The 12,396-nt window shown below is 43.7% G+C and overlaps 1 protein-coding gene across 5 annotated transcripts in view; it reads right to left on the bottom strand.

The window, feature by feature from the left end:
* Nucleotides 1–12,396, bottom strand: part of SEPT6 (septin 6) — a 74,165-nt gene that overhangs the window by 60,672 nt on the left and 1,097 nt on the right. The window lies entirely within an intron of this gene.

Below are 12,396 nucleotides of genomic sequence, written 5' to 3'. Positions count from 1 at the left end.
GAGGAGACGTATTAGCAGATAACTCCAATAATGTTGAACTGGCACTGAGACAATAAATGCTTGCTGAAATGAACTGATCTAACTTGAGACTCAGGAGGGAAGAACAAATTTGAGAGATGTCCTAAAGGGATGAGACTCAATGAGTGGGCAGAGGGAGTGAGGAGCAATCAAAGCTCTAAGGCTGCAGTATTCTGAGCCTGGAAGCTTGGATCGATGACATTGTTCAACATTCACCCCTTTGGACCATGGCCAGAAAGAGGGAAGCCAGGAATCTGGTTTTAAATAAGCTACTACTAAAAGACATCACATTGATCAGGTTTTTTATTTTATAAAAGTAATCAATGTTCATTGTAGATATTTTAGAACATGGGAAATTATAAAGGAGAAAAGCACAATCACCTATATCACTCTCCAGAAATACTCACTGTTAATATTTACACGTATTTCCCTCCAGTTTGTATATGGTGTGGGGTTTTGTTGTTGTTGTTGTTTGTTTTACAAAATAGGGATAATTTTGTATAATCCTTTTCATAAACTAACTTAATAACCTGATATTCAATATAGTGTGGATGTTTTCTTGGGTAATTAAGTATACTTCTTTTTTAATTTTATTTTTCTATTACAGTTGACATTCAACATTATTTTATATCAGTTTCAGGTGTACAGCATAGTGGCCAGACAACCACATAATATTAAGTATACTTCTAAAACTTTACTTTTATTGGTCACATAGCATTCCACTGTAGGACTCTACAGATTTTATTAACCAATCTTCCACTGCTAGACATTTAGCAGGCTTCCAAGTTTTCAACAACATACTAGTAAACAACAATTCTTGTTCTTACAGAATAACATATCTCTGATTATTCCTAGAATTGAAGCCCACTGGGCCCAAGGACTCACACATTTGAAAGACTGTGGTACACACTGAAAATCACTCAACAGAGAATAGTACAAATGTCTACTTCCACCACCAATATACAAGAGTGTCTGTTTACCCATACATAGACCAACACTGAGTTTCTGAGGCTTTTTAGCTATTGTGAATTGCATCACTGAAAAATGGCATCAAGTCATTTAATTTGCATTTAACCATTATTTGTATTGTTCAACTATATATGTATATTGTGCACATGCATACCTACATGTGAGTTGCCTGTGCATGTCTTTGCCCAGTTTTTAAATAATAGGTGTTTGTCTTTCTCTTCTGAATTTGTGAAAGCATTTTATATGTTAAGGAAAATAAGATAGTTTTGATTTTATGAGAGATACCAGAAGAAGAAATTCAATAAGTACTTAGTAACATGGGATTGTAGGCCCCAGGAGAAGTCAGGACTGGGATATAAATTTAGAAGTGAAAGGTATGAAACTGGTGTGTTCGCCAAGAGATAGTACAGGGAGAAAAGAGCTAAAGATTGAATATAGGGAATGCCCACAAGTAAGGAATGGGAAATTGAAGAGGATTCTGCCAAGAAGAGGAATTGATCGGGTAAGAGATGACCCAATAGTTTTCTATCACCGGAGGCCAAGGTTGAAGTCAGAAAGAATTACAGAGGAATAACTGTTGATCTGGACTTGGTGAAGGTCACTGGTGATGTTTAGAATCCTTGTTTCTTCTGTATCTTTTTACCCACTGTCCAATATACCTAAATTAACTGGAAGGTTAATGTGGAGGTTTTTCTTGAGCCGCAAACTTTTTGTCTCAATGCCTGTAATTGAGAAAACTTCAAAAATGTAGTATTTGTGTATATATAGTTCGTGCTTTAGGAACTCTTATCTAGCAAGCATCATTCACTCTTGCTTTGGTGACTTTTATAAAATGTAAAGGTCATCATTATGAATACCAATCCTCATTGTTCAGAGCTAAATATGCAAAGGTAAAAAGGACAGGACACTGGACTGAATGTACACTGATCCCTGACCAGCCCCTGGAAGTTTCTTCCGAGCTCCCTCCCTAAAACCTCTAATATATTATCTCTTTCCTCTTTCTCCATAAGGTGGCCTGATTAGTGGAGGTCCTCATTACTTTGATTGCAATTACAATTGAACGTTCCCCGGAATATAATGTTCACAAGAGGAGATGGAACTAGCAACTTGGCCCAGCATGTCTGACACTAAAACTTCAAGTTATCATCTTGAGTAGCAGGTGGCACCATATTCAAGGTTTGAACTGAGATGCTAGAAAGGCAATAGTAACCAAAATGTTAAATGGCCCATCTCCACTAACCCTGCAACCTCCCCTTGGAATCTATTCTACAGAAACTCATACATCTGTACAAAGATCCATGTACTATAAGGAAATTCATTACTATACTGTTCATAATACTGAAAAATTAGAAAAAACGTAAGTGTCCTATAATAGGAAAATATTTAACTAAATTCTGGTACAGGCCTATTCTGGAATATTCTGCAGCCATTAAGAATTTGGTTGGGCCGAAACCGGTTTGGCTCAGTGGATAGAGCGTCGGCCTGCGGACTGAAAGGTCCCAGGTTCGATTCCGGTCAAGGGCATGTACCTGGGTTGCGGGCACATCCCCAGTGGGAGATGTGCAGGAGGCAGCTGATCGATGTTTCTCTCTCATCGATGTTTCTAACTATCTCTCTCCCTTCCTCTCTGTAAAAAATCAATAAAATATATTTAAAAAAAAAAAAAGAATTTGGTTGGTCTATAGGTCCTGATGTGAATATCCCCAAGATATATTATAAAGTAGATAAAAGAAGTTCTAGAACAATAAGCACAGTATAAGCCCATATATGCAAAAGAGCCCTGTATATGTGCATTTGCACATAAATGTACATGAGTGCATAGAAAGGGGGCTGGAAAGAATCCACCAAACCAAGTACTGTGGCTACCTCAGGGGAGGGGAATGGAAACAAGGGCTTACTCAGGGGGTAGTCAGTATGCTTCCGTATTGTTTGATTCTGTTACAGCTTGAAATGTATTCACACACTATCTATGTAAAAACATCTTTGCCCTAACCGATTTGGCTCAGTGGATAGAGCGTCGGCCTGTGGACTGAAGGGTCCCAGGTTCGATTCTGGTCAAGGGCAGGTACCTTGGTTGTGGGCACACCCCCAGTAGGGGGTGTGCAGGAGGCAGCTGATCGATGTTTCTCTCTCATGGATGTTTCTAACTCTCTATCCCTCTCCCTTCCTCTCTGTAAAAAAATCAATAAAATATATTTTTTAAATAAATAAAAATAAAAACAGCTTTAATACAAAGAAAGAGAGGTCTTGCTCAGTTTTGCAGCAAGAGCAATTAAGAGGCAGAATCTGAGAGGAGCTAAAAGGAAGGCAAAATGAAAGAGCGCTCCTGAGAACTGGGAGAGCCCCACTCCCCTCCCCAATTACATTTCCTGTTTTCTCCTCATCTGAAGTCACTTGTGGTTTTGAAATCCGTTATACCACATTTCATGTCATAGGCAGAAACACCGCTCTCTTTCTCTTCCGCCTCCTCCCCTGAGGACACACCAATTTCGGTTTTGTTTTTTTGTGTTTTTTTTAATATATTTTATTGATTTTTTTTTTACAGAGAGGAAGGAAGAGGGATAGAGAGTTAGAAACATCGATGAGAGAGAAACATGGATCAGCTGCCTCCTGCACACCCCCCACTGGGGATGTGCCCACAACCAAGGTACATGCCCTTGACCGGAATCGAACCCGGGACCCTTCAGTCCGCAGACCGATGCTCTATCCATTGAGCCAAACCGGTTAGGGCCAATTTCGTTTTTTAATTGAGTAGTCGAAGGTTGATGTTATGAAGAATGACTTATAGTGGTTCCAGTTGTGCATCTTTCTCCCACTGCTGTTATTCTGCAAATAAAGAGTCCCAGCCTGGCTGCGGTGGCTCTGTGGTTGAGTGTCGACCTCTGAACCAGAAGGTCAAGGTTCCATTCCCAGTCAGGGCACGTGCCTGGGTTGCAGGCTGGATTCCCAGTAGGGGACATGCAGGAGGCAGCCAATCAATGATTCTCTCTCATCATTGATGCTTCTATCTCTCTCTCCCTCTCCCTTCCTCTCTGAAATCAATAAAGACTTTTTTAGAGTCCCATAAGCACCTTAGTGGGCAAACCCCATGCCCCTCAATCACCTGCCCCTCCTCCGATTCCTGGTCAGGGCACATGCCTGGGTTTCGGGCTTGATAGCCAGTAGGGGAGGTACAGGAAGCAACCAATCGATGATGTTTCTCTCTCATCTCATCAATGTTTCTCTCTCTCTATTCCTCTCCCTTCCTCTCTCTAAAAAGCAATAAAAAGCATATTTTTAAAAAACAACTGTGGTGCCAAAGTTAGTAGCTGCCATTCTGAAGGATGAGACCAAAGCCAAAAGTTTGGAGGTCATTGCTGATGACTGGGCTTTCCCTCTAGCCTTTGCATGTAGATGTTAGGAAAGGACAGAAACACTGAAATAAGATTCTCCCCACGTGTCATTACTGGTGGGCCTCTCTCACACCTTCCTTTTCTCCATCTCCATTCCCAGCCCTGAAGACCAATCTCTGTTAGACCCTGTAAATCTCTAGAACAATCAAAATCAGTGAATAATTCAATGATGTGCAATGGGATATGAAGCAGCGGATTAAAATATTTTCTAAGAATATTTAATGACATGGGAAAATGATTACCAAATTCTGTCAGGCAAAAAACAACACACCAACACTGTATATACAGGATTATCCGAATCATGGGGGGAAAGTATATATGCATTTTTAAAAGCTTCAAAGAATACAATAAGATGCTAACAATGGTTACTTTGAGTGGAGGGGCTATAGGTATTATTGCTTTTCTGTGTTTTCCAAATTTTCTGCGATAGGAATATTTTACTTTTATAATCAGAATTAAAATGTTTTTTTTTAAGTTCTATGATGATACTTTCCTATGCAGAAAAGTGGCCTCGGATATTATAGCAAAATCTTCAACTACAACCAAAAAGGTGCTTTAAATACAGATAATCAGAAAATTCAGGTGAGTATTCCACTTTCAGGCAGTTTTACTATAATATTAAACATTTTACCATTAATACAAAAAACCTACTACTATTATTATATACATAACATTATTATACACTGTAACTTATTATTATAAACTAGAGGCCCAGTGCACAGGATTCATGCACTGGGGGGCGGGGGGTGTTCCTCAGCCTGGCCTGCCCCCTCTCACAGTCTGGGACCCCTCAGGGGATGTCTGCCTGCAGGCTTGGGCCTGATCCCTCTCGCAGTCCAGAACCCCTCGCTCCTCACCGCCCGCCAGCAGCAGAGGCGGGAGAGGCTCCCGCCACCACCACTGGGCTCACCAGGTGTGAGCCCAGCTTCTGGCTGAGTGGCACTTCCCCTGTGGGAGCTCACTGACCACCAGGGGGCAGCTTCTGCATTGAGCGTCTGCCCCCTGGTGATCAGTGCACATCATAACAACCAGTTGTTCCACCGTTCAGTTGATTTGCATATTAGGCTTTTATTATATAGGATATTCATGCAAACCGGAAGTAAAATCACATATCCTGAAACATGTAGCAGAAAGTCTTGAAACAATCAAGTAGGTGACAACCCTATCTGCTGCCTCCACTATTGTCAAGGGTGAGGATGCCACTGTATTATCAGCCATAAGAACCACAAAAACACTGATAAGTTCACAGAGGTTAAAAAAAAACAAAACTCTAATGTGCCTCACACATCAAATGTCAGGATTTCCCTCATGCTGATTAAGCCAGGCTAAGAGAAAACTGACAGTAGTAGTAGCAATGCCCTGAACTGGGAGAGAGCAATTTGGGGGCTTTGCCAAGGAGAAATAAAGCTGCAAGAGCTGGCAGCAACCCCTTAGGGGCCCCAGAAATGCCCTTCAGTGGGGAACAGCTTAGGGGACCCAGGGGATGCACAAAGGAGACCATTCTCACCAAGCAGGGAGAAGACCCGTTTTTTGGCAAATCCAGTAGATGAAACTCTGGATTTTAATTCACCGGATCAATTCCTGAGTGGCTTTTCATTCTATAAAAGGATTCACAGCAGGATTCTATTAAAGAGCCAGCTTTCCTTGTGCATTTAAAATGGGACTCAATAGACAAAAATTCAGCTGTCATGTATCTTTATAGGAAGACAAAGGCTATATACACATACATGGACAGACAATATCTGAAGGGTTGTTTCTAGTCCACTTATAAGGACCCTGCTGAACTAAAAGCCCAGACTTGCCTTCTCTCCAACTCTCCCCACCCAGCTCAAGGAGTCTAAGCAAGGAAGGGGTGGAGTAACATACTGCCACCTCATTCAGAAACAGAAGCAGGCAAGGACCTAACAAAATTAAGCTGGAGAACAAGGAAACATAAAGAACCATACAATAGTTGAGCTGGAAACGCCCTTAAAAATCACCTATTCCAACCCACTCAGTTTACAAAAGGGGAAACAGAGACTCAGAGAGAGGAAATGACTTGTCTCAAGTCAGAGTGATTTAGTGGCAGAAAGTGCTGCTAGGATCCAGGACCCTGTCAAGCGGACTGCCACTCTCCAATGGAAAAACTGCCTCAAAAGGCAGATATAGATTTTCATGCTGCTAAAATTCCGGGACATTGGGTTTGTGGCTTGATGCTTAGTAGCAGGGAGAAGTGTCACAGAACACGACCTCAAAGCCAATGGGCTCACCAAGGTGACTATGGCCCATGGAAGGCAACGGAGACCGTGGATGTCATGGAGGGCCTTTTGCTCCTCTTTTGCCTTCTCCCATTTCCCTCCCTTCTGACTCTGACTTAAGCCTAAGCCTGGCCAACCACCTAGCTCTACTCAAGAATCCCAGGGCTGCCCTAACCGGTTTGGCTCAGTGGATAGAGCGTCGGCCTGCAGACTGAAGGGTCCCAGGTTTGATTTGGGTCACCGGCATGTACCTTGGTTGTGGTGCAGGAGGCAGCTGATCGACGTTTCTAACTCTCTAACTCTCTCCCTTCCTCTCTATAAAAAATCAATAAAAGCCGAAACCGGTTTGGCTCAGTGGATAGAGCGTCAGCTTTCGGACTGAAAGGTCCCAGGTTCGATTCCGGTCAAGGGCATGTACCTGGGTTGCGGGCACATCCCCAGTAGGAGATGTGCAGGAGGCAGCTGATCGATGTTTCTAACTCTCTATCTCTCTCCCTTCCTCTCTGTAAAAAATCAATAAAATATATTTTTTAAAAAATCAATAAAATATATTTTAAAAAAAGAATCCCAGGGCTACCTAACTCACAAGCCAAATTCTTAAGTAAAATATCTCCATCAGTACAGGGACGACCCTTTGCTCAGAGTGCATCAACTTTCCCACAAATACCAGACAGATTCCCTTCAAGCTTGGCTATTTAAACAGAGTTTTCTAGGTGTTCTGGATATTGTTATCTCTGATCTTTTTTTTTTTTTTAAAAAGGTTTACTCACAGGCCTCTGGATGAATGCCCAACTGTCCTCTGGGGAGCCTGAATTGGCCTCTGCCTCCATCTGGTCTCGTTTAAAGGGGATCTGAAAAAACCTAGTTCCTGCCTCAGCGCCAGTGCTCAGAGCTAAGGGGCCTCTGCTGTGAAAGGAAACTCAAGGCTTACCTCACACCTCATCAAGGGCCATCAAGGGCCCAGAAAGCGGAGTTCTGTCCTGTTACCCCAGCGTCTTCGTCTTCGTTAGGGGTCAGAGAGGGCCCTGGCAGGAGAAACCTGAGCCCTGAGCCCTGTCCTTGAGAAGGCCTGCAAATCTTTTCCCCAGTCACCTTTAAGTGAGTGGAACGGATGACCCAACCCAACTCCGGGGCCAGCTGAGAGCATGCTGCATAATTCAGCAGATGGCTGCCTCTAATGAGAAGATACTGAAGGAGAGGATAACATTATGTCTCACCCTCATGAGCATGTGGCCTCCTTCCTCTGTGCAGGCAACAGAGAAACCCACGGTTTCAAATCCCAAATCGCGGCAGCAGAAGCCTCCTCCTGCCAAACCGAGGAGGAAGGGTCTGTGTTTCTAATTTATTCTGCCCCCCTCCAGTTGTTACTTAAAATAATCCATCATTACATAGCTGGTGGCTCCAAGATTTTTATTTAAAGCAAGATGGGAGAAAAAAAGAAGAAAAATCCATGACTGTGCTATCTGGATTTAAGCTAAGAATCGTTTTAACATCAAGAGTCTTCAAAGCACCCACGTATATTCTCCTCTGACCTCCAAGAGTGTGCTGGGGGAGGGGGGCAGGTGCAGTGAAAGAGGGAGAAGAGAGGACATGGCAGGATTTTTATTTCTTAGAAACATCATGAAAAGACCAGAGGTTGTTTGTTTGTTTGTTTTTAATGAATCTGTGTCATCTGGTAGGTGTTTCGTTGTTTTATCCACTGACTAGCAATAACACTTTGGACTTAAGTCCTTGATCTCCATGTACCCATAAAATGAAGAGGACAATAATACGTTACACTTATCCATGGTATTCGTTTGCTTTGCTTTTCTCTCTTTCTTTCTTGAGTGCAGTTTTAATGTTCATGCAGTAGATACCCTTCTCCATTGTTCATGCTAACACGGAACCCCAGCTCTGATAATCCAGGAGGCCAGGCAAGTCCAGAAATCAGTCCTATTTCACTCTAGAATACCTTTTTCCAGAGTACTTAGCTTCCTAATAACTTTTGCTCTGGCTAATGAAAACTTTGCAGCAGAAACTACACAATGTAAATGCTATGCACATGACAGCAGGTCAAAATCTCATTGTACTTTATAGACAAATCGCTCAGCTCTAATGCAGTTTTGGAGTAAGAACACCGCTAACACACATTTCCGGGATTCAGAATAGGAAAAGGAAACGGGCTTATTCCTGCCTCTCATCTGGAAGCTTGGAGAGAGCAGCATCCTATTTGCCTTGGCCACACTAGATCCCAGCACCTGGCACAGGGCCTGGCAGAGTCGCTGCCCAATAAATACACACATTGAAAAAATGAATGAAAATAAAAGTGTGTGAATTAACAAAGGAAATGTTCCCAGCCCAGTAGCAGAAGTGAGATCTCACCCATCTTCACACCTACCCTTTTCCTAGTTGAAGCCCTCAGGAAGCCTTTCCTGTCACACACCACCACTGCTGGATTAGGTCCCCTTGTAATGGATTCTCATGGCAGACAGCAGCTCTCCTGTACAGAACTTACCACATGGTAATTATATACTTCCTGGTGTCTGCCTCTGCTACCAGACTGTAAATTTCCTGAGGGAAGGGGCCATGTGCATTTTGAAAGGGGTGTGCACTGTAATCCCCCCTACTTTTTATTTTGAAAAGTCTTAAACATACAGAAAATTTGTGAAATAGTACAATGATCAGGCATATACTCTTGACTTAGATTTAAAAAGTTGAATATTTGGGACCATGTAAATTTTTTTTCAGTGCTATATCCCCAGGAGAGGTATGGGTGAATATTGGAGTTTGCTCCCCCTGTTTATATTTTTAGTGTGAAGTGGTGGAGATGGTTGAGGCAGGGAGCTTCAAGGGGAATCAAGGGGAAGTGCCATTTGATAGCAAGCCCAGAGTGCAGCCACCTGTAGACAGTTGCCCTAAGGCACTTGTTCCAGGCCAACCCCAGCTAGGGCAAAGTTCGCCCCTGCAAGCTCTTTCATTGGGAGAAAGATCATTACCTGGCTGCTACTGGTAGAAAGCATCATTTCCCACATTTTGGATTGTTTCAAGCCAGAATCAAGGTTCTTTCTATGGGCCAGCACTTACAGTCTACAACTCAAAATGCAACACTGAAAGAAAGAGCTCAAGAGCCAGGAAATGCAGCCTCTGGGGCCTGCACTGTGCCCAGCTAGGTTACCTTGAACAAGTCATGCATTCTTTCAGAGTATCTACACTAATAAAAGGGTAATATGCTAATTAGATCAGACATCTTCCGGATGTCCTTCTGGACAAAGCCACAGTGGTGGGGGCTGAGGCAGAGGTGGTTAGTGGCAATCAGGCTGGCAGGGGAGAGCAGTCAGGGGGGCGATCAGGCTGGCAGGGGAGCAGTTAGGGGGTGATCAGGCTGGCAGGCAGAGGCAGTTAGGGGTGATCTGGCAGGCAGGGGAGCAGTTAGGGGCATCAGGCCGGTAGGCAGAGGTGACGAATTTTGTACATCGGGCCTCTAGTGTATATATTAATAGCAGCCAAGCCACCTCACAGATAGGGGTTGGGGGTAGAGACATCCCAAAAATCTGCTGTAGTTTCCTAACTATTTTGCCCACAATTTGTCTCCCCAACTAGACTGTAAGTTTAAAAGCCAATAACTTTATCCACTACTTTTTTTTGTATAGTTGACCAGGGCTAGCCATCATGTGGGACACTTAGCAGTCAATCAAATAAACACTTGTGTTCACAACAGAGAAATCGCTTTGTCATGCAGAATCTTTGTAGTGTCCATTCAAATGGGATGGGATTGTACTATGTACAGGAGAACTGAACTTGCAAGTTGCATGTATGCCCAAATAAGGGCCCTACCCAACAACTCTAGGGCCTGTTTTAGTCTAGCCAGAGTGACCCTCAACTGACTCTGGAAAGAACACACAAACACACACACACACATACCAGAGGACTACTTGCATGGCGCCTTGTCTCAGAGCTCACTAAACAGAACTCTTAAGCCAGGCATACTCAGGTTTATTCTCCAGTCTTCTCTTCCCAACCCCTGGATACATGTTCCCTGGAAGAAACAAACTGCAACCAGAAGGCCAAGGTCTCCTGAGTTAATTCCATCTTCCCCTGGTGAATTACAACTTCTTGCAGTCACAAAGGAGAGCAGAGAGACAAATGACACATTAAACAAGAGCTTCATTGGCTGGGGGAGGGGGACCTGGAGAGTGACGTCAGTTTTCCCAGAAACCCATTTATCACGATAACAAGGTCTCAAGTGCTCTGCTGCTCTTTGAGCTTCAGAATCTGGCGTACAATTATGTTCTTCATCATACAGTACAGCAAGGATAGCCAGAGCAAACTGTAACCATGCAAAGCAAACTAAGTGGCCTTAAACCACTCCACCCCCATCTGCAGAACAAAGGGATGCCTGGGTTGCTGGAGTTGTGCCTGAGGTGAAACACAACCTTCTATCTAGAATGTTCCCCTTTGCAACATCTGCCCTGCAGTCCTAATCCAGGCAAAAGGACTGGTGAAAGCTTACAGACAGGTCAATGCAAATTAATTAGCTGGCAAGAAAAATCATTAGCATCCTTTTTGGTCACTAAGGATGGGACAAATGTAATCCAGGAGACTAGTTCTTCTATTAAGTCATGCTATGTCTAAAATGCAGGTAATGAGAAGAAAAGCACTCTGGGAACCCTCAAAACACTAAAGTAATAGATATCACAGCGCTAATCTTGGGAGATTAGCTAAAATTGAGAGAACTCTCTCAATTTCCATTATCCCAGCGCATCCTATCTACTGAGTCCTTCCACATCGTGACTATATAAAAAGCTCCATCTGGGGTCTGCAGGAGTTGAGGGAGGTTTCAAAGAAATCACTCTGCCCTTCCAAACAGGGACAAGAGGGTGGAATAAATTCATACATATCCTGTAGAGAAAACACTTGGATTCTGGATTCAGATTTTGAAAACAACTATACCAAATACCTTAGAGGCTTTTTATTGCCCTGGAATTGTATTGCACAGACCATTTCCCTTAATAAGTAAACACAAGGTTTTAAAATATGTGTGTGTGCGCGTGTGTGTTTTGAGATTTTCATCAAGTAGAATTTGGTGTCATGGGATTTGACCTACCTCTATTTCACTCTCCTTCCTGGCCTCAGGGTGCTGGTAATTGTGGGCTTCTGAAAATTCCAGAAACCCGTGGAGGAATAGAAAGGCTAGGTTGTTCACCCAAATGGAATCATCCCCTCCCTTTGCAACCAAACTTCTGATCTAAAAAAACCAACATGGGGCCTCGGGTCACTTCAATATGATTTCTGTGTACACCTCGGGCTAGAAAACTTCAGTTCTTTAAATGAAGATTTCCGCGCCCCCCCCCTCCAGTCTCTTGCCAACAAAGAGAGGGCACCATGTTTGCAAACCTCACAGTTATTTTCCTGAGTTCCCATAGAAAGAAGCCAGCTCCACAGACTTTGGTGCTCAAGCCCAGTTACACAGAACACGCACCACTACACACCCCCAGAGGCCGCACAACCTGGGTCAGGTGCTCAGAACGCTGCCAAAATACGCAGCCAGCCACCTACAGGCCAGTGGACTGCACCCCACACAGAGGCACAAATGGGACCCAGAGACACACAGCACAAGCAGAGAGGCGTCTGAACACTCACCCTGAAGGTGAGCACACTCAAGACAAACTGGCGGACTCATCTAGGGTCAGAGAGCAGCGGGGCGCCGCCGCCCGCCGGGGAGGCACGAGTGCGCGCGCGTGCACTCAGACGCACACAGTGCTCCACACTCACAGACGCAGTCACATATGTAATGCATATGG

This window comes from Myotis brandtii, unplaced genomic scaffold (assembly GCF_000412655.1).
Source record: "Myotis brandtii unplaced genomic scaffold, ASM41265v1 scaffold126, whole genome shotgun sequence".
Lineage (NCBI taxonomy): Eukaryota > Metazoa > Chordata > Mammalia > Chiroptera > Vespertilionidae > Myotis > Myotis brandtii.
This window is presented reverse-complemented; position numbering and strand designations above follow the sequence as displayed.